Source organism: Rhagoletis zephyria, unplaced genomic scaffold (genome assembly GCF_001687245.7).
Source record: "Rhagoletis zephyria isolate East Lansing unplaced genomic scaffold, Rhagoletis_zephyria_1.1 Rzeph_scaffold_00121, whole genome shotgun sequence".
NCBI lineage: Eukaryota > Metazoa > Arthropoda > Insecta > Diptera > Tephritidae > Rhagoletis > Rhagoletis zephyria.
The window spans coordinates 286,276-308,533 of record NW_016157205.1 but is presented as its reverse complement, the minus strand read 5'-3'; the positions used below and the strand labels follow the sequence as shown (position 1 = coordinate 308,533).

Sequence of the window (22,258 nt, the reverse complement as noted above, 5' to 3'; positions counted from 1 at the left end):
TGTAAAATAATTTCTTACAATTTCTCAATGTCCGCTTAATCGCCTTGCCGCCCACAAAATCCTTAGATTTTGTAGCAAAAGTACTCAGATACACACACAAATATTTAATTTGCACCCAATAGCACATCGAACCAATGGAAGACACACTTGTCATTGAATGCAAATTAAGCGTAAAATTGACGCAGACACCCACACAAATACAAATGTCGCATCGAGCATTTATGTATGTATATACGTAGATACATATGAATATGGCTGTAGCACGGCAATGAGTCTAAATAGATTCGAATTATGTACGAATAGAATCAGAAAAAAATAAATAAGTTCTGCTAATTGAAATGTTAAATTTCCGTTCAAGCTTGTAATTGACTTGGGCGCAAGCAGGCAGGCAGGCAGCTACAGAAAATAACGGCAACTGAATGTGTGGGTGGGGATGGGCTGACAGGCGAGCGCGTGAAAAAGTGAAAAATCGACAAATTGACAGCTGCGAGGGTTGGAGGTGGGTACGAGCCAGGACAGGCAGAGCTAAACCAGCTAGAGGCGCTGCAATTCAAGCTGCTCGTTTGCTTATTTATGTCTGTATGTATGAGAAGTATGTATGCATAGATGTGTGTTTGTAGGTGTAAGTAGTAGATATGTGTCGTCTTGCAACACTTACAAATTGATTAAGACATTTTCACGCCTTGCCGAAAATCACCAAGCAGGCACAGCATAGCACAGGCGTCAGAGCACACAACCAGTCAAGCGTTCGGGAAGTCAACTTGAAATTGTGCCTCAAAAGATTTGCTAACGACACTATGCTATCTACAATGATTGTGAGTTTGTAAGCGTGTTGCGGCAGATAAGTGAGCCACATTTGTTTGTAGCCGAGTATGGGTGTGCAGCCGATCGGCAGTCAACACTTTCACATGCTTTGCTACTACATAGTAAAACACTTGCTCGAAAATGCTTGGGAATGTACCATTGCTCTGTTGCTTGCTGGTGGTGCTGGTTCTGGTGCTGTTGCTGCCTATTCCTCTAATCTTGCTCATTCGTTTGCCTGTGTGTCAGTGTGTATATTTTGTTTTTGCCTTTGTAACACATATGTGCACATGATTGAGTGGATATCAGCTTTGACTGCTGTTTCTGCTGCTGGTACACTGATTTTCTTTACTTCCGCACACATACATATGTACTTGCATGCATACATACGTAAGTATCCATATACTCGAAGACTTTTGCAAGCAAATATAGTGGCTACATTTACTTGCATGCCAGCCCTCACCCCTTTGGGGATTTACACTTGCCCATTCGCTTGGAGGAGTAGTTGGCACAACTGGCAGCACTTCATCTTCATCAATTGGTTTCGCAGCAGCAGTCAGCAGGCCGCAACAGTTCTCAGCTGCACTACTATCTGTGGCAATTTTAGTTGTGTGATATATTACGCTTGTATGTAAGCATCCATATTTGTTGTAATATCTTACTGATGCTTTTCAAGTTTCACATTTCAGGCCAGTGATGTGTGGAAAAAGTCATTTGAGCTGCTGAAAAATTTAGTTACTCTTAAAGAAATGTGTATGTACTTATCTGCATTCAAAGCTTTTCTTAGTACTTAAAAAGCTTGCTGGCCTATTATGTATGTATATGATTTAGAGCTTTTTTAAAATACAACTTTACGAAAGCTGTTTTTTCTTCCGTGCTTTTCAGAATTTCAAAAATCTTCTAAACATCGTTTTAGGGTACTTAAAAAACTTCTTGGGCTTCGTAAGCCTCAGAGCTTTTTATTTGGAATAAGGCTTCATATAAACTTGTATGAGCATCATGGAAGTCTTTTGGAACGTAAATACCCATGAAAAGCTTTTCTTGTTTTGTTGTTGAGGAACTCGGCGTCTACTTATCTCTCCGGCTAGGGAATGTTGCAAGCATCTTTCAAGCGGAAGCTTTGCGCACTTTTGAAGCATGCCAGATTTTAGGAAAAGGCATCGGTAGAATAAACAAAGCAACAATGTTTTTTTGACAACCAAGGGGCTCTGCTATGTATTATTAGCATCACCGGTCACCAAATACCAGATAAACCATAAGTGCAAAACGGTTTTATTGTCATTGTCTTGGTCTTTAAGCTCCTCTCTTGCCTGGGTTCTCGGGCGTAGGAAAATTGAAGGCAATGAGATGGCGGATGTATTGTCGAAGGCCTACTCGACGGAATCCGATGCTGTTCCACTGGGATGCCCCTTCGAAGTCGTTCAAAGATAAATTAGCTGGCATTTTCTTGGAATGGTAAGGAAAATGGGAATAGCCAAGGAACTCTGGCCTGACTATAACAGGACGAAGATAATAGATCTGCTTAATAAATCAAGGACCATTGCCAAATTCATCAGGGAACCAAATGGTTTGGCCGAGAAACCTTAATATTTATAGATATTTAACACAGCACAACGACCAACCAACTAAACACTAAGGCTGTTCTAAACCTCGTAAAATGCACCGAAAATTCGTTCTTAAAGCTACTTTTAGAACTAATTTAAGATTTTAAAACAGCGATGGCCAGAAAGAGCTTTTACTTCGTACGTAAAACTCCTTAATGCTCTCTTTAGATTTTATATGGGCGCGCTTACAGTGAAAAGTTTAGAAGACCTAAGAACCCCTGCAAATGGGTAAAGGAACTTCCAATTTTCAAAACAACCACTACAGCTTCGTCTGTGCCAAGGCTCTGCCTAAATATCTGTAAATATTTTTCATTGAGGAAATATTTACGGTAGCTACTATGCCATCAACCGCAGTTCCCTAAATAAATGCCTTTGATTCTTACTGCAGTGGCGCCTATTTGTATGCTTTTGTTACAAAATGCAATTCTCAAATTTGTTGTCGTTTTTAAGCTACATAAAAACTATTATTCCCTTTTGAATCGAGAATACACATATTGCAATCACTCTCTAGTCTTTTTTACACCCATTTTCCCAGTTCTACTATTTATTTGACATTTCCGCTTCGGACGCAAAACCAAACCGCAAACCAAATGCGTCACTTAATGAACCACAAATGCATGTATATACTTAGATATGTACGTAGTACAAATGTAGGTTTGTATAGACACATGTATTAATTCTAAAATTCATGTCTGTATAGAAATAATCACAAATAGTTTATATCAATCATTGAACTATAACGAAAATCAACGTAACCAGACAACCCACTGACAATGATGGTCAGAAAGAGACTACATCCATGTGCATTTATAAATGTGTTCGTGCATAGAAAAAATATCAGAGTAGGGTGGAAAATATCGGGGCAAAAAACTGCTGCACTTCATTAACAACCGTACAAGCCGACGACTAGTGCAGTGAGAAAAGTCAATAGCTGTGCGTTGAAGGCACTTAGGAAAGGGTCATCCTCTGATGTGTGCCTTTGTGTGTGTGTGTGAGGGAAATATGCGGTTAATCAACATAATCATCATTGTCAATAATACATACAAATGATCAGAGGGTGGAGTGGCATAATGTGAAACAAAAGGCATAAAACAAAAAAAACAAAAATGTATTAATGATGAGAGCAAAGAAAAGAGGAATTGCAGTTTTAGTAAATAAGCAAGTATGTTTGCTGTAATAGAAGCAAAGTTTTATGGCATATGTAGATACATAAAAAGCATCGTAAATGTATTAAAAATGCATATAGAAGCACTTACATAGATATGTACAAACAAACAAACACATGCATATATTGAGTACAGCGTATAGGCATTATGATGAATAGTCTACGTCCTATTCGCAGTAATTTCTAGTCGGACGTCTGGCATGGCAAAAAAAGGGAGCGAATATGTATTAATCTAATAAATAATAATGACAATGATAGTGCACTTTTTTGTTATGGTTTTGCTACATTACTTGTTGGTTTTTTTTTTTTGCTACTATGCCATGCTTCACTGACCACTTCATTCCGGAACCACATACTCGCATTTTAACAAATGCGAAAAACATGCTTGCAAGTATGTTTGCCTATTGTATTTTTTGCTTTGCTATCTGTCAGCGATTGACTCTGCACTCCATCAAACACTCATCAACAAATTGCGGTGCTCAAGCGATTGACAATTCATCCATAGAAACACACATAGCCAGAAGTATAGCCCGTATGGCAGTAGAGTTAGTTTAAGGCCCAAATAAAACAAGTAAGAAAGTCTAAGTTCGGGCGGAGCCGAACATTAAATACCCGGCGCAAGTATTAAATATATGTTTTTTCACCCTTCCGAAACCTTCCGCTAGATGGTAAGCCGGGGTGTATCAATTTTGAGTAAATTAGCGTCCTTCAATTTCGAAATATTGAAGTTTCAAGCATTTCTTAAATTTACCGTTATATGAGAATCGGCCGTTATTTTAGTCCGATTTCAATAATTTTCAACGTTTTGCTTACACGTGGCAAGTACAATAACCATACCGAGTTTGGTACAAATTGGTAGAACGGTTACCGATATACTTATATGTGATCATAAGTGGGCGGTGCCACGCCCATTTTCCAAAATTTTACCATAAACGTATTTCTTGGTAAAGAATTGTTGCAAGCATCAATTTTGAATAAATTAGCTTCAATCGAAGATTTTGTATTTCTCTAAATTACCGTTATATGGGATGTGGGCGTGGTTATTGTCCGATTTTAAAAAGTTTCGGCGGTTTTTTATGCTGTACCAAGGCCAACAACTGTGCCAAGTTTGGAAGAAATTGGTGCAGCGGTTACCAAGATATACACATGTAACCATAAGTGGGCGTGGCTACGCCCATTTTCCAAAAATTTATAATATTCTTATTTTTCGTCTAAAAATTATTGTAAATATCAATTTTGAGTGAATAATCTCCAGTAGTTACTAAAATATCGCAGTTTTCGTATTTCTGGAAATTACCGTTATATGGGAAGTGGGCGTGGTTAAAGTCCGATTTCGCCCATTTTCAATACCAACCTACCTTGGATTAAGGGAAACCTTCATACCAAATTTCGTTAAGATATCTCAATTTTTGCTCGAGTTATCGTGTACACGGACAGACGGACAGACGGACAGACGGACGGACGGACGGACAGACAGACATGGCTTAATCGATTTCTTTTTTCACCCTGATCATTTATGTATACATTTGTCAATATCTATCTCGATTCGTTTTGGCTGTTACAAACAACCGTTATGTGAACAAAATTAATATACCCTTGTGCACAAGTGCGCTCGGGTATAAAAATGTGGTTACAGTGAGCAAAAATTGACATCTGAATTTGTACTAGTGTGTATATACAAAGGCGAGTAGATGTGTATGAAATTATCTCATTCAATTAGCCATACATGTACATTAGTGTGCGCCGTATTTGTATGGAGAAAACTCTTTTGTAAGCTACAAAACAAGACTCCGCCTAGTTAGGTTTGTTTGGGCATAAAAACGTGCTCTGTGAACAATTTTCACAATCGTATTCCATACTTCTTTCAAGCTCTTTTCTATCTTTCTAAAGACAAATTGAAAGATCTGCTAGCGTGGAGGCCTTAGCGTTATCATGTTTGTCTTTTAGAAATAAGTTTGCTAAGTGTAACAATAAAAGAAACCCTTTAACATGGTGGAATAGTTCAATTTACATAATACAAATTATTTTTGTTTATAAAAATTAAGTTCAATTTAAAAAAAGATTTTTCATTTTAAAACAATAGAATCTAAAAAGTAAACTAAAAAAGAAAAGCCAATATCATAAAAAATAGAAAAAATTGAATTAAAAAAAATATCGAAAATGCCCGAAAATTTGAACCTCTGGTCTCACGAATAAGTCGCCCGTGCTTTTAGCACCCGGCCATTGCGACTGTTGAACAGCGCGGGCAAAATGATATACATCATACGCACATCAGTGATGCCCAAAACAGCGGCCGCTGGCGAAACTCTTCAAAGCTCTGTGTAGATATTATATGAGTTCGCGTAGAGCAGCGATGGGCAGATATACATAGCTTTTAATCTGCACGCGCCAATAAAAAATGTATAGAAAGCTTAAAAGAGCTTTGCCCGCGAGCAAGGCGATGCCCATCACCGGCATAGAGTAAAAGTTCTTACTGAGCGTCATTGATGTACTCGCCTCCATTTGGAACATGATCAAGTGATTTCTGTCAAAAGAGCTTTTCACGATGAAAGTTGACAAGGGAGCTTTTTTTTGTGAGGCTTTCAGACTAGAATAAGCCAAATCTTTCAAACTACCTTGCCTACTGTCTTTTTATTGTCTTACAAACGTCTCTCAACTATATTTTCTAGAACTGCCCTGTAAGGAATACATCATGTGGAAGGTCTACTCATTTTTTTAGTGAGAGCGGTAAATTCGTAAAATATGTCCCTCGTAGATATAACATCAAAATATTTTTTCAAGGAACTCCAGTTCACTAAAATAATAGCGGAATAGTAGAGCAATTGCGAGGACGCTTTTTTGATTCATATCGATAGGCAGTGTTCTTCATATCGCTCTCGATAAGTGAGCACTCTATTTGAATTACCTTGGACCTAGATATCCCTTCCAGTTGAAACTTCAACAAAAGGACCAGCTCCTGGAAAAAGACCAGCATCAATGAATCGAACATTATCCGAAACATTTTTTCATTCATACTAAATGTTTGTTTCTGCAGAGAACCTTGATTATATGGTCAATATGCCATGCATGATGATATTTAGGCGCGCTGGTACTTGGAAGAGTTTTATATTAGTATTTATGACATTTCCATGAATCGATTTGTGTACTCCGGTAGAAGCAAGTTCGAACAAGTTTTGAAGAAGACTTTATTATGCATAAGTAAAGCTTTGGAAAACTTAGGAAGAGCTTTAGGAAGCACTACATGCAAAAACCAAAGCTCAAAGCCATGAAAAAGGAGTAAACTGGGCGCTGATTAGGCTTAGCAAAGCTTAACAACGAGGAAGATTTAAAAAGCTCAAAAACTCTTACCTCTGGAACCTTTAGTTGACTTTCAGTATAGCTTAAGTGCAAACAAGAAAGCAGTAGGCAGGTTTAGAAAGTCCAAAGAGCTTTATATTTGTCGAATGTTTGATATTTCGATTATGACCGACCTTATTTATTTGTGTTGGCTGGTTACGCGGATAGTGTAGGATTATAAAATCTGAAATTTCAAACGAGCTTAAGCAATGTGCTCTAAAAAGTAATAAAACAGCCAAACAAATCGCCTCTGAACTTCCCTTTGGGTTTCGAAAACCATACAAAGCAAATCAAAGTGAGCCATAGTTCGTTGATTTAGTTCGGTCACTGCAATTATTCAATTCAAATCAATTGCTTAGTCGCTTAGTAGATATTTAGTGAAACCATTGCGATATTCATATTTTTATTTGCGTTGTATTGAAAAATTGAGAGCATATTCAACAGCAATAACAACAAAAACGGCAACCAATCAACGTTGATCGTACCAGCATCCGCTTTAAACGACAATCGAGCAACAACAATCATAGTCAAAGCACTACCGGCAGTCACACGCGGTGCAGGGTAATTCCAAATTCATACTAAATAAATTCTATAAGCATCAAGTGCCATCAACAGCAATCACAGCAGCAGTTGGAGCAGTAGCCAGTAATACTGACTTTTACGAATGACGAATTACGAATACTTCGACCAATTGCGGATAAATTCAATTCAATTCAATTTAATCGCGAGGTTAGCTGAAGATCTCTATTTATTTATGTGTATGTATGTATGTGTTTTTGTATGAGTTTTGGATATACGAGAGTATATTAATCTTTGCTTGTTGTGCCACATCAGTCGCTGAATTGTTGATTGTCACTTCAACGCTGGCGCGATCGGCCTGAACAACAACATCAGGCATCAGCGTCATCACACATCAACATGCACTCAATTTTTTCGTGAATTGAAAATACAAAAAAAAACTCAAATCATCTAACAATCACATCGGTGGAATGTCAGCAACGCCGTATACAAATTTAAATTATTTTTTTCTTGCTGGTCAATTCGCTGCGATCTACACTGATCCAATGCGATCAACTACGATCGTGATTTGTTGTTGTTTTTTTGTTGGCATATCTTGTGTTTGAGATTTTTTATTACATATTATAACAATGCTATGTACTTATGTACATACATATGTATGTATATACAATCCAATTTGTACACGTAGGACTTATGTATATCAATTTTCCGCGACAGTCGTTGACAATACAACCATCCAACGGCAAATGGCAAATTTTGATTTATTAAATTGATTATTTCCTTATTTCAAGCGTCATACAGGCAGGCATACAATTGCATACGTGCGAGTGTATGTTTATCCCAGCACCACGCCTCGTTTTAAATTTTTATATATTTTTTATTTTTGTTTTCAAGAGTTTTTTTTTTTGCAGGCCCTGCAGTGGCACATAAATCTAGTCCAATACTCATATTTTCCCAGTGAAAAATCAGCAAATTGCTTAGTATTAGTTTTCAAATTTATAAATTGCTTGCTTTCTGCATAAACAATCAGTAATGACTCTTGATAATTTAATGAAATTGTTCAAAATTATTATTGTTTTTTAACGACTACACCACCAACAACGACAGCGGAGACAGCCACATGTCAGCTGCTTTAGCGATAAGTCTCAGCGCTTTGATTTGGGGTAACTGAAGAGCTAAATAATAAGCACAGCTTGTGGTGTATTTGATTTGATTATTTTTGCTTGTGTAAAATGTCAAAATTAACGGAAATACATACATATTAGGGATGTTTCCAATGTTTTTTTCACATTCGCGAATGCTAATTTTTTAACTTACCAAGCTCTCATGATCCATTAGTTTGCCAATAGAGTTAGTAAAAGAGGAACGTTCCACAAGCAGTTTAGAATTGTTGCTTTCCGATACAATTTTGCTCAACAACGTTGTATAATTTTTGGAGTCAAACATGCTGAGGGCAATACGAAAGTTTTATAGAAGCCAATGTTTGTAGTTTATAACACAAATTTTAACGTATGTATAAAAAATTATTTTTTGTTTTCTGGGAGCTTATGAGTTTTTAATAGGCTTTAATTTTAAATGCTTGTTGTTGTTTGGTTGAAAAAAAAATATAAAAATTTTCTATTTTGGTGTATGATTTTTGAACTTTTATTATTTTTGATTGAAAAAATGTCTAGCTGGAAATTTTTAGTTTTCCTTAAACTTTTATTAATAAAAATTTTTTTCAAATTTTTTTGTTTTAAATTTATTTGTTTCATATTTTGTTGGTTGATTTCCTCATCAATATTGCATGGTCGTAAACTTTTGCACACAGACTCTAGCAAATATATTTTGTAAGCCAACTTTTCTTTTTAAGTTCTGCCTAAATTTTTAACGCCTTTTTTAGCATTTGCGTCCGCACATTTCTTTTCTGGTATTAACCTAAAATAATTTTTTTTTCATTTTATAAAATTGTTTTAAATAAATTTATCGTAAGATAAATCCACTTTTTATCACAAAATCACAAATTACTACATCAAAAAAGCCCATTTTCATTTCACTTCAAAGCGTCTAAATTTTAAACTATTTTCATTTATGCGCGCCGACAAAGTTTTATGTTAATAACCGTATTAATGACAAATCGGAACTAACAAAAATCGAAGAGTACAGTAAAGTCAAAAGTTGGCAAGAGCGCTGCTTTCGATAGGCTATTTGAGCAAGTGTTGATAACAGAATAAAAGACGAGAGTCAACAAACAGCAGAAAAAACACTACAGGAACCAAACAAATGCAAAGAAAATAAAACTTTATTGTGAAAATAAAACGATTATTTGAGAAATAATAATTTTAATCAAACAAAACGTGATACTACGTACAAGAAGGTATGCATATATGTAAAAAGAGCAAGCGAATTGACAAAGCAAAATTTGTTAATAATAAAGCATAGAAACCCGCAAAATGTAAGCGATAATCGAACGTATTAAATCGATTTAATTAAAAAATAAATTAAAAAATTTTGATTGGTAGCTATTTTCGGCAGCATAATCTATGGCAACAGCACAAGAAAGACACAACATTTCCGCTTAGAAAATATGTATGTCCAGCATAAAATTTGATTAAAAAGTCAAAATGTTACGATCCCAATATTGATTTTTAGTCACTACGTCAGCAAAGAACCATAAATTTAAATTTTTATTCTATTTAAATTTCAGCGATTAACTTTGGCATTTGATATCACGCAAAGTTTATTTATAAAATTATAAAAAAAAATTATGAGATTAAAATTAAAAAAAAATTAAAAAAAAAATTAAATAAAAAAAAAAATTAAAATTAATTCATAATTGAAGTGTACCACATACAAATGTATAGGAGAGGTACATACGTACATACATACATACATACATACATATGTACATATGTATAAAAAGAAGGCGTGTACAGAACGTCACGAAAAAATCATTAGAAGAGCAATCTTGCGATTAGCGAAGATAGGAATCATGGCAACATACAACCTAAAACATTGCATGAAATGCATTAGCTTATCCAAGAATAATTTAAGAGTTATCACGGAAGGGTGTCCCACAATGGGTGCACAAACACAAAAGACACCGAGCCCATTACTGTATTAAAAGGTACAATATTTAAAGCTCATCATAATGACATTCTCTCCGTGATCGTGTGGTAAAACAAGTTATTCAAAAAAGGAGTAGGATACAACTAGAATTTTGAGGTAAGTTCGTGTCCTCTAAGCTCAATCGAAACATGTATGCATGTATTAGCATGGGCTGAAAATAAATTTTTTTTTTAACATTTGGTCGTACGAGCGTCACGTAACGCCAGTTTGGTAATACCCATATTGTATGTTTTAATGGTAATAGTTTATAATTCACCAAAGGGGAATTATTTATGCATGTATGTATGTAAGTAATCCACATATTTTTGAAAAATAAATACATTTTCATAAATTTTGTTTAAACAGTTTTATTGGTAGACTTAATAAATAAGCTATAGTAAAAAAAATATTAAAAAAAAACAAGTTCAGTGTGCCTCAACGATATTTGAGACTACAAATATTTAAGCAGTTTGATTTTAAAAAGTTCTGCATTGATAAAATGTGTGGTACATATACTGTTGGATATAAAAAGCCAAGATGCCAAGTACGGGTTCTGGGTAGACTTTTTTTTCGTAAGATCACTTCGTGATAAAGTTGTTATGAATTTGTTTACGGTGAATGATCGTTGACGTGAAAATTCCTTGCTTAAACCGCCTACTTTTTCGGTAATTTCTAGCAGAACTCTTTAATTGGGGACGGATCAACTCACCATACCGCAGACACTACTCCACTACTTTGCTCTACTTGTGGAAAAGATATTTATAAAATTCAACATATTTCTTTGCAAGTAATTCCATGTTCCAAGAGATCGAAAAGCAAACCAAGATCTCGAAATTTGTTTTGAGAAACAACAATTTTGTGCATAACCATTCCAAAGCCAAGTATACCCAGTTTTCCTGGCGAGCCTATTTAAAATTAGCCTTAAATATCATTCACGCGAACCTTAACCCCTAAAAGTTCATTATCACAACCATTGCCGTCATCCCGTTCAAAATAAGCTGTATCAACAAGCGTATGACTTAAACTATTTTTACACGTTACGCAAAACAATATGCGGCCAACAATTGAACTTTAACAAAAGCCACAAAAATCAATAATTACATTAGAAGAAACTAAACACAAATAACAAAACACGAAAATAAAAGAAAAAAACAATCGCTACAGCGGAAAGACGCGCAGCTCACGCGATCGGAAGCAATCAAGGTGGATGATATTTTGACAAAAGCAATCAGGCCGAAAAGAACAAGCAAAAAACATGGGAAAAGAAGCATAAGGCATAGACGAAAAAATGCACTGGCATTTCCTCAAAAACAATGACAACAAAAAGTTCTGGAAGTAGAGTCTACCATACGCATGATCACTAATGATAGCCAACGTAGATATGTAAGCAACCACCAGTCACGTATATCAATAAAAATCAGTTAAAATCGACTACCAATAACCGCTTGATAGCCACAAGTCTAGTATTATAAGTTTCAGCAGCGAATATCACTGACGCGTTCCGATCATTGCCACGATCAGTTGAAACTCAAACGACCAGCAGCTTAACAGTAAGCTGACAGTTCTTTTAGATCAGAGATGTATCGGCTGCTGCTTGTGATTGAGGTAAATCGAACATGGCAAAAACTCGAAGTATTGAAAACAAAAAAAAAACAAAACATTTGAGCCAACAAACACAGCAACCGAACTTCAAGTTTGCCTCAACATACATACCCGCACTATCGCTTACTTGCCACAATTTGAGCCACTATTTTTCTGGTAATCAAAGCAAGACAAATTTCCAAGCGCACTAGGCGCCAGACGTCAGCAGACGCAACGGTGTTTTTATAATAAAATTTGACAGCTACTGTCGCCCGCGATCAGTGATCTGTACGAACGAGTTGTAGAGATAGAGTTTGGCTTGAAGCGGTGGTTGTTGGTAGCTCGATTCCGCTGCGTGCTGGCAGTGGTAGTTGCTAGTTGAACGCTTGTCATTTCAGGTCAAACGATTGATTTGTGGTTGTAAAACCCACTACTGGACAAGTAAGCAGCGGCGATCTTGAGCTGTTTGTGACAGCGGCAGTGAAGCGGAGTGTGGCTCGCATTGGCGTTGGCGTTTGATGGCACGCTTCTGCTTATCATTTTTCTTGCTTGTAATTGACTTACTCACTGGTTATTGGCGCCCACGGCTTTGAATATTTATTAATGATTTTATTTTTATATTCCTTTTCTACAGTTAATTAAAAATTATGACAATGATCGAGATGAAAATGTATAGATAAAATGATGAAGATGCGCACAAAGCGCACACAGTCTAAAGTACGCTAGTGACCGTGCGAGTGTACATTTCAACTCAATTCGATTCAATTCAATTCAATTCCGCGCGGTCAGTCAACGATCAGTCATGCAATTTTTGACATTTGATCGGTATTTGATCGTAGACCTTAATACGATATACATATGTATGTACGATGTCCGATGGCACGCTGGCAGCTAATGTTTGAATTAGTTATTAAAGATAGATATATGACGATATTTGAATGGAATTTGAATAAATTAATAAGAGAGTAAGTGCATGTGATGGTGTCATGCATATGGGCAGACTTATGTACCATGGAATTGAGTGTGAAATTTAAGCGCGTCAGTGATGAATTGGAAATTTTTATAGACAATATTGTTGTCTTTCTTCTTCTTATTGCTTGTAGGAGGGTTAATTAAAAATATGTACATATGTATTGAAAAAAAAATCGATTATTAAAATTGCAAGCGTTGAGAATGGAGTGTTGTAGAGGCGATTGTAGGGTGGTTTATCGTGATAGGGTGAGTGATATTAATTGAGTGCTGCATATGTGTAAATTGAATGTGGGTGAAGTGATGAGATGGCACGAGATTTAAGAAGAAGATATTGCGGAGTTGAATACCGGAGACAACCAAAATTTTAGATATTTAAGAGCCGAATTCACAGTACATAGTTAAACCATTTTTAACATAACCGCGAACAGGAGTGTACCTAAGAATTCATATGCATAGTCGCCTAGTAAACTATGGAAATGTCGCCCAATATTATACAACTACGAAAAATGCAAATTTTTCATTGCAAAGGTGAGTTTCGCTGCACAAAAAAAAAAATTTATTTAAACAAGAATTTAACTATATGGGCTTAAATTCTGGTCAACTATGTAAGTATGTACTGTGAATATAAAAATCAATAGTTAAACTCTTGTTTGTGGTTAAATACCCACCGTTAATTCGGCTCAACACGAAGTATATATGTACATATGTACATCATATACACTTTGACTTGTTAAAATCAAAAAATGTTCAGTTAAGAGGGAGAGCGAGAGATTTTTTCGAACGAGAAAGTGCTTCAAAAAGAGATGCACTTAAGCGGTTTATATATTTAAGCGAATCATACAATTTAGCAAACGATGTACATAAGCATTAAACGATGTGCAAAGCAATTAAGCGGATAGCGCAATTATGCGGATGGCGCAATTAAGCGGGTAATGCAATTAAGCGTATAAAGCACTTAAGCGGCACAGTTCTTTAAGTGAAATATAATTTTGAAGTAAATAACGGTACAAGAGTAGAAAAAACAATAATTTCAGTGGCCGAATTTGCCGCTTATTCCTATTTTGCGCTTTTCAACGTTGCTCTTAACCGAGTATGCCTTGATAGGTAAAATTCACAACAAAAAAACTTATGGAAATTTACTTCTGAACATTACCTTTAATACTTTTAACGTCCCTATTTATGCTGCACTCCCTCCTTCCGTCTTTTTAGATTTCAAAAATGTCTCCCTCATTTCTGACCCATTCAATACTTCTCCAAAATCCTTAAAAGTAATCAGCCTAATGAGCTATTTATTTTTAATGCTAACCACAGCGCAGCGTGCGCTCGTCAAAAATAACCAAATGTAAAATACCAAAATGTAAGCGAAATTTATCAGCTTAATGGTCTTGCAAAATTACGCTTATAACAAAAGGCAACACATTCGGTATAGAATTGGCAAATTCGAAAAAAAGGCAGTGAGTTTGCAGTTGTCTGTAGCAGCAGCTAAGTGTTGTATTTGGACAAGGACGTCGTAAAGAGGTGCGAGGTTGTCTTTACTCCGCTTAAAAGTGTCTAAGAAGATTTTGCTGACATTTTATGGAAATACGAATTTTTAAAAATCAAATAAAAATGGTACGGGAACTTATTAAGAACTAATTACAGCTAAAAAAAGTTGGCTCAGACAAGAGCTTTGAGGTGAAATTCAAAAGAAATTTCTGTAGGCTTTTTACTCACTTGAAACTTCGAATTTTTAATCTCTGAAATACATACCTGAAAAGAAAAAAAAGGAAAAAATATTTAGTATAATAAACAAAAAAATTTTTGCGAACAAATTTAAGTAAGAGATTACATAGTAAATTGTATAATAAAATTCTAAGTTAAATATGCATAGTATTAGCCCCTGGTGGCCACTTCCCGGTGAACTAATTAAGAGCAGCTCGTATGAACTGAACTAAGCTTTTTTTTACTGCCAGTAACTTAAATTATTGAAAAAATAACGATTTCCTAAGCGTCTACTAACCCCTTTTAGCACCCCTTTGGCCGCCATCACTGTTGCTGTTGTTCACTTCAATGTTTCGTATCGAATACAAAATACTCAAAAATTCATAAAATTGAACAGCGGCAAATGAGAGTGAAAAAAGGAACAAAAAGAAAATATAAACAGACAATAATTTGAGTGGATAAATATTGCAGGAGCAGGAAAAAAATATGGAGTAGAAAATGATAATCGGAAAAAATGATGGAAAATATTCAAATAAATAGAAAAATACAACGAAAAATTTGCATTGTAAAATCGAAAATGGCCATTGAAAGGCAATAACAAGCAAATAATAATATGCATTGCCATTATTCGTGCACATTTTGTCATTTGAATAATATCGCCAGGCTGTTGGGTGAGAAATCACAATTGGTGCAATGTAGACAAGCATGTGGGATGGGAATAATGGTAGGCAGATACGCGGGCACTTATAGATACTTAGCTAAATGAGGCTGAAGTTGAGTGAAAAAATACAAAAAAGAGAGAGGTGTTTGCGTTAATGTGAACTTCAGGGACTTTTTGATAAGTCAGATTTTTATGTAGACGAAAACTGCCATATTGAGCAGAATAATTGTTAAGTTAGATGATAAGTAGGTGAGTTACTATAATTGCATAATTAAGTCTGTGGTCAAAACTTTTTAATACAATAATAATACAACGCTATTTCGCGTTGATAAATTTTACGATTGCAAGGCGTTATCACGCTTACGACGTCTTGCGAATACCCCAATCGTATTTTTTTTAAATTTTGATTTAAATTTTTCTTACCAAATGATATTATAATATTCATTAGTGCCTAAGCAGTTTTAGAATTACATTGTGGTTGTTTACGCTTGCGTGGTTATCAGATGATCTGGTATCTGGTTAAAAATAAATTTTCTGTAGTGTCTTTTATTGTTTTAAACTGAATAAAAAATATAACCATATAACCTGATAACCAGGCAAGTGTAAAAAACTACATTATTACTTTAGTTATTTTTTTAATAATTTCATAGCATTTATCATTTTAAAAAATATTGGTAATTTTCCAAATGATCTAATTCTTACTTTCAATCCTTGAAGTACATAAAATAATTTTGAAAAATTTTCATTCATTAGTAAAAAATTATTTTTTTTAGGATTTTCGAATGGTTTTTCATAATTCTTACATAATTAAAATTTTTTTCTTTTCTGAAATTTTAGTGAAATTTTACTTAAAACTGTGGCATATAGACTCTTCCGTGTTGTTATTTTAGTTCCAACAATTTTAAACTCAAAACAGTTCTATTTCTATTTTAATAAATATGTAATAAAATATAATAAAGAGATTTAAAAAATCTACAGTTATTTAAATTTATTTAATTTGTAAGTTAGTTTAAATTATAAACTTTTTCATATCAACCTACATTCAACATTTTTTAGTTGAATGTAATTTTATTTTATCTTATTTTTATTTTTCCAAATTGCCTTCCAACGTTTTTTGCTCTTTTGTTTTATCAATTTATTTGCATTTCACGCTTTTCATTTCACATTTATTTTAATGCACTCAATACCTATCGCTCATGAATATCCCGTTGCAGGACACTTGGTGCTACAAAAGACAAAGCAGCGCAAAAGCGTAACAAACAGGTGAGAGAGGGTAAATGTTTCGGCCATTAACAACCTAACTGCTAACTGTTGCTAAAAAAAAGCGAAAGAAATTCAAGCAGCAACAGTGAGTACTGCACGTAAGGATGTGTGGGCACCTGCGTGTGGGTGTAGCTGTGTGCCGGTGTGTGCGTGTGCACGCCAACGCCGTTTTATACACTACACATGAGAGTATTATTGCAAAAATAGCATTTAATGGATTTGCAAATGCATTCAAAGGCAGTCATTATGTGGTATCATCTGCTATGGGTGGCGCACAAACAAGCATACAAAACACAACCTACTCGCATATATACATGCGATGTATGCACGACTGTGTACTTATATGCATGTAAATAAAAAAAAAAACTTTTGAGAGCAAGGATTATAGCTAGGATATGATAGGATACGTTAAATGATTTTTTAGAGCAAACGAATATGCATAGGTTTGAGTGATTTCTTTTTTGTGTTTCTTGCATTGGTTGCCTTTATTTGGATGTAGTCAGCTGGGAGAGGGAATGAGTAGGCAGCGAAGAGTTGGCGTAATGAGTAAGCGCTTATTTTTATATACCTTTTTTTTTTTTTTGCCTTTATTGGGTGGTGGGTGTGAAAGAAATCGCACTTAAGCATAAGCGTTATTGCGAAACGCATACATGCACACGCGAGACTAAGCAGTGATGGCCAACTGTCTGTAGAGTTGAGAGGTTCATACACATGAGTGAAAAACAAAAATGTGCGGAGAAGGGTTGGAGGTTAAGTAAAGAAAACGAATGAATGTTGTAACTAGAAAAGCAGCTGCATGAAAGTATGGGCAGCGAGAAAAGTGAGCGAAAGGAGACGGCGATAGAGTGTGGCTTGTAGCAAAAAAATAAAGTAATGCAAATGATAGCATCCCAAGGTAAAATAATATCACTAAAATATCAAATACGTTACCTCAGTTTTGCAACCTTCCACCACTCCTCTACTATCGGCTTTCTCACTATAAAGTGCCTTATTTGAGGGCGTCGGCTTATTTTTTTGCTTTGCCCTGCAATAAGCAATCATTCAATGCACTACTACATATGCACTTACAAAAGCGTGCATCTAAGTCCGTGTTAAGTACACATGCACCTGACTGATTGTCTGCCTGTCTTTATCTACATACATATGTCTGCTGAAGCATCTTTCTATTTCTTTTCGTTTTTTTTTTTTTCTACTTCTATACATTCAACTCTTCGCTGCATTTTGCTTTTCCAAACACTTTTGTATTATTGCTTAAAAGCTTTCGCATTCAAATTGCATACATATGTGTATAGATTATTTTATTTTTTTTTTATTTTGGAGTGTATTTGTGTCTACGCGCACTTTATAGAAAATGTTTGCATTATAGAAATTAAAATTTGCATATAATACAAGTGTGAATTTCGCATAAGCTTTACACATACATAAATATGTATGTGTAACGGTTTGAAAGTTGCACGGTGATGGTGCTGATTTTGGTAAGAATAAGTGGCATTTTTGTTTGCCTTCCTGTAGAAACTTTAGCTTAGAAAGTTAGCTTAACCGCCTTATAATGTAGCCCGAATGGATGTTGTATTCACTTTTGCCAATGATAGCGTACTTTTGGGCTTTACAATTAGCTATAAGGCTAATTTGCGAACTTTTGACTGTATTTCTGCCTTGAAAAAGCCCCCATAAAACCATTTGCCGCTCGGAGGCGGCGTAAAATTGAAGGTCCGCCCATTTGTGTCATAAAATCAGGACGCACACCACAAATTTGAGGAGAAACCCTTTTTACGCAGCTGCCCAACCTTCGCAAAATTGAAATGATATATGTATTTGACAATCATTTTCTCTCCGGAAATTACTAAGATCCATCATAGCTAGGTTTGGTTAGGTGGCTGTATCCATCCAACACGGCAGGACTCACTAAGGCCACTGTGTACCCATTGTGATGCCATATTAGAGACGCCTTAGGTCCCTTCTCATACCTTAGAAGTAAAACCAATTTGTAGCCCTAGTTAAACGCACAAAATCCTAGATACTAGCTGAATTAAGTTCAGCCAAACCTTAAAAGGAATAGTGGAGAAACAAGCGCCGACGAGCCCTCGCCAATGCAGGACAGCGGGACAGGCAATGCTTTACGCTTTCGATTTCCTTCTCAATACGGTAGCTAGGAGAGTAGTCATTTGACTGCAAACCCATCCTACTTGCGTGGGTTCCCATCAGACAATGCCCGGTGTGAACCCGAATTACATGCCGAAGCAGTGGACGCCCCAAACGCAGCCAAATACCCCTTCTGTCCTGTACCTGGGTTCCGCAGACCCTCTGGTATTTTCCCGTTCAATAAAATTATTTTCCCGCCAGAATTTGCAGGAAGATAGCGGAATGCGCGCATTACGAGCAGTACTGATTGCCGACAGTAAGGTGAATTTTCTTGCCAGTTCATCCACTACACAGTTGCCCGGTACATCTTTATTGCCTGGCACACATACGACTTGAGTGACGTATCGCCTTGCCATCACATTTAGGGTACGTCTACATTCCATGATAATCCTCGACGACGATTTGTCCCAATTAAGTGCTTTGATAGTTGCTTGGCTATAAGGAAATATAGCTACCAGCTTCGTTGATTGCTGTTAGTTAAGCTGAAAAAACGCTGCAAGGATCAGGCAGACGAAAACTGAGGCTAAGTGAGAGTTCTTGCGAGTTTACTAAACTTCCTACCTTCGGATCCAACTTGGAGCCATCAGTGTAGATGACCGCTGAATCGGAGTAAGAGATCAGGACTGAATCCTCCTCCCCGAGGTGATCCTTGTGTGGAAATGATTTCAGTGAGCTAAAAGTAGAAAGTGAAGCAAGGCCTCCAGGGCTCAAGTCGGCGCTGCGGGAAACGCGTCCGTGAGCTTCACGCACGCCACCCTTTTAACATTTGGTAGTTTGTCTTTCATTGTAGATCTATCCACGGATGTCCACCAGACCGCGATGTCGTAAAATAGAATGCGACACACCAACGCTGTGTATGTACATCCAGTTTGCAATATGAGGCTCTAAGCCCTATTTTTTCCCCATTGCTGATTTAGAGGCGTACATAGCAGTTAACGCTTTGTTGCAGCCCTGTTCCTCATTGCGTCGCTAAGTTAGCTTTCGCTCAAATATAACGCCCAGATATCTCACTTCCTCCGGAAATATCAGCGCAGCTTCGTTCAAAGAAGGTAGTAGTTATAGCCGAGCGTGTGTAGTGCTATCATTTTCAATTTTTACGTAGTACGAAACGTAATTTTTTGGGAGTATTTCGACATGCCGGTGATTTAATTTCTGTATCGAGCGAAATTTTCATTACTTACACATTGCTGAGTATTTACTGATATCTTTAAAAGGGGTATTTGATCCAAAATCTGAAATCTTCATCGATAGTACTGGGAATAATCCTCACTTATCTCTTGGTGATGTGCTTCTGTATTCAAATCGAGATATTTTCAACCCCCAAGAACATGAAGTAAAGGCAAAAAAGGTGCTGGGGTAGAAGTTTATTGGTCAACCCTTTAAATACTGGTAAAGTAGTAGCATAAAACTTCTATTCTGGTGCTTTCGACAGCACTTGTCCACCACAATTTCATTGCATTCCATTCCCTTTTCGCTACTCCATTGCCATTCAAAATACATACACTCTCTGCGAAGAGTATTGGCACTGCAAAATTAAAAAAAAAAATATGGTACAACAAAAAACATAAAAATATAATTCCCCAAAATTTGTGTAAAACTCCCGGAAATTCCGCAAATTTTCATGCAAATTTTCAGCTTTTTAACCAGAGTTTTTAGAAATTTTCTGAGTACGCAGTTTTGCAGCCCATTAAATTCTAGTAAAAAAATTTGCAAGTTCTCAGTTAGTCAAAAATCGCATCGATTTTTGAGATTTTTTTTCGTTAAAGGTATTTTGCATTTTTTCCATGTAAAGTAGTTTCGAAAAAATTGCCAAAAATCAACGGTAATTCCTAGCCACTTAAAACTCGTACCTTATTATAGTAAAATTGATTGGGCTACAAATCTGCATTCAAACAAATTCGAAATAATCTGATTAGAAGCTAAAAATTTGCGTGAAAATTTGCTGAATTTTCGTGAGTTTAGCACAAAGTTTAGGAATTATATTTTAATGTTTTTTTTTGTTGTAGAATTTTATAAAAAATTGGCGAAAAAATAGTAGAAAAAAATTGTTGCATATATAGTGAAAAATTACTGTGCCAATACATATCTCTTACAATAATAGTATGTATGTCAGTATATAGTTATATGAAAAATATTACTCACTGCTTAAAGTTTCCACCCTTTATTTTAAAATTTTCCCTTAATCAGTATTTATTCCCTCCAACTGCTATCTAAACACCAGCAAGTCTATTAAAATCACCATTTAAGTGGAAAATCAAATTGAACTACATACTTAAAAATTATAGCAAATAGTAGTTGATTGTTCATGTATTTGTACTAATACTCGTATACTATGTATGCATGTACGAGTGAATGCATGAATGACATCCGGTATACATACATACATATTTTCAATACGATTTCCGGCACTACTTTAGATTTGCTTAAAATGATGAAAAAGAGTAAAAAACAAGCGCTCGAAAAATCATGCCACAAATCAACAGCAAACTGAACGATAGGGTATAGAAGACAAAGCGTAGGTTGCTTTGATTTGTTTATTGTAATATGTACGTATGTAAATACATACATAGATTGCTGTTGTTGTAAACTTTCATAACTGCTGGGGTATTGACACATGAAAGGGACCTGTATGGCCACCATGTTAATTATGCGTAATTTTTTATATTTATTTCCATTAAATATTTTTTACAAACAAAATTGCATAAAAAGTTCAAAATGTTAAACATTATTGCGGTCATCAATTGTGGTTCCGCACATGTAGCTTTTGTTTGACTTTCATCGAGCGAATCGTTTTGCGCTTTTGCATTGAGTACTTAATTGTGCTATGTCTCTATGAGCTGTCTATACACATACAACAATTGCTGTTTAGCTGAAGTTTGCGACTAAGTCCAATGTGTTTTGAAGTGTTAATGAATTTACTCGAGCGTATCAAAATCAAATGAATGCAAGTTATTATATGTCTATGTATTTATTTTTAAAATATTTTTTCTTTAATAAGTAGTTTACCGATTTGCCCAACTGTTGTGCTTCAACTGGTATTTTGTTTTGTTTTTCCACTTTTATGCCGAGTATATATTTTTTTGTACATACATATGTATGCTTTCCAATTCGATAATTTCAAATAACGCAGAAATTACACACGTTAATTCGATAAACATTTTGTAAATATTATTAAAATATTTGATAAATATGTGTGTATGTATGTATGCGCATGGTAGTGTTGATAACTTTCGTGGTTTATTTGGTTGAAATTTGTGGTTGTCGTTTGCTTTTGTTATTTGTTGCTTTTGGTATGCTATTTTTGGATTTGGTTTTCCGTTGCTTTCATTATTTAAAAAAATACAGCTATGGTCAAGCAAATGGCGCACTTGTGCTCCTGAATCCAAAGCCGCTAAAAAATCGTTACATTTGGTCTAGAATTTTTTT

General features: G+C 35.5%; 1 protein-coding gene across 8 annotated transcripts in view; it reads right to left on the bottom strand.

Annotated features, from left to right (window-relative positions):
* ct (homeobox protein, cut) overlaps nucleotides 1-22,258 on the bottom strand; it is a 282,653-nt gene that overhangs the window by 96,551 nt on the left and 163,844 nt on the right. The gene's annotated exons all lie outside the window — the stretch shown is intronic.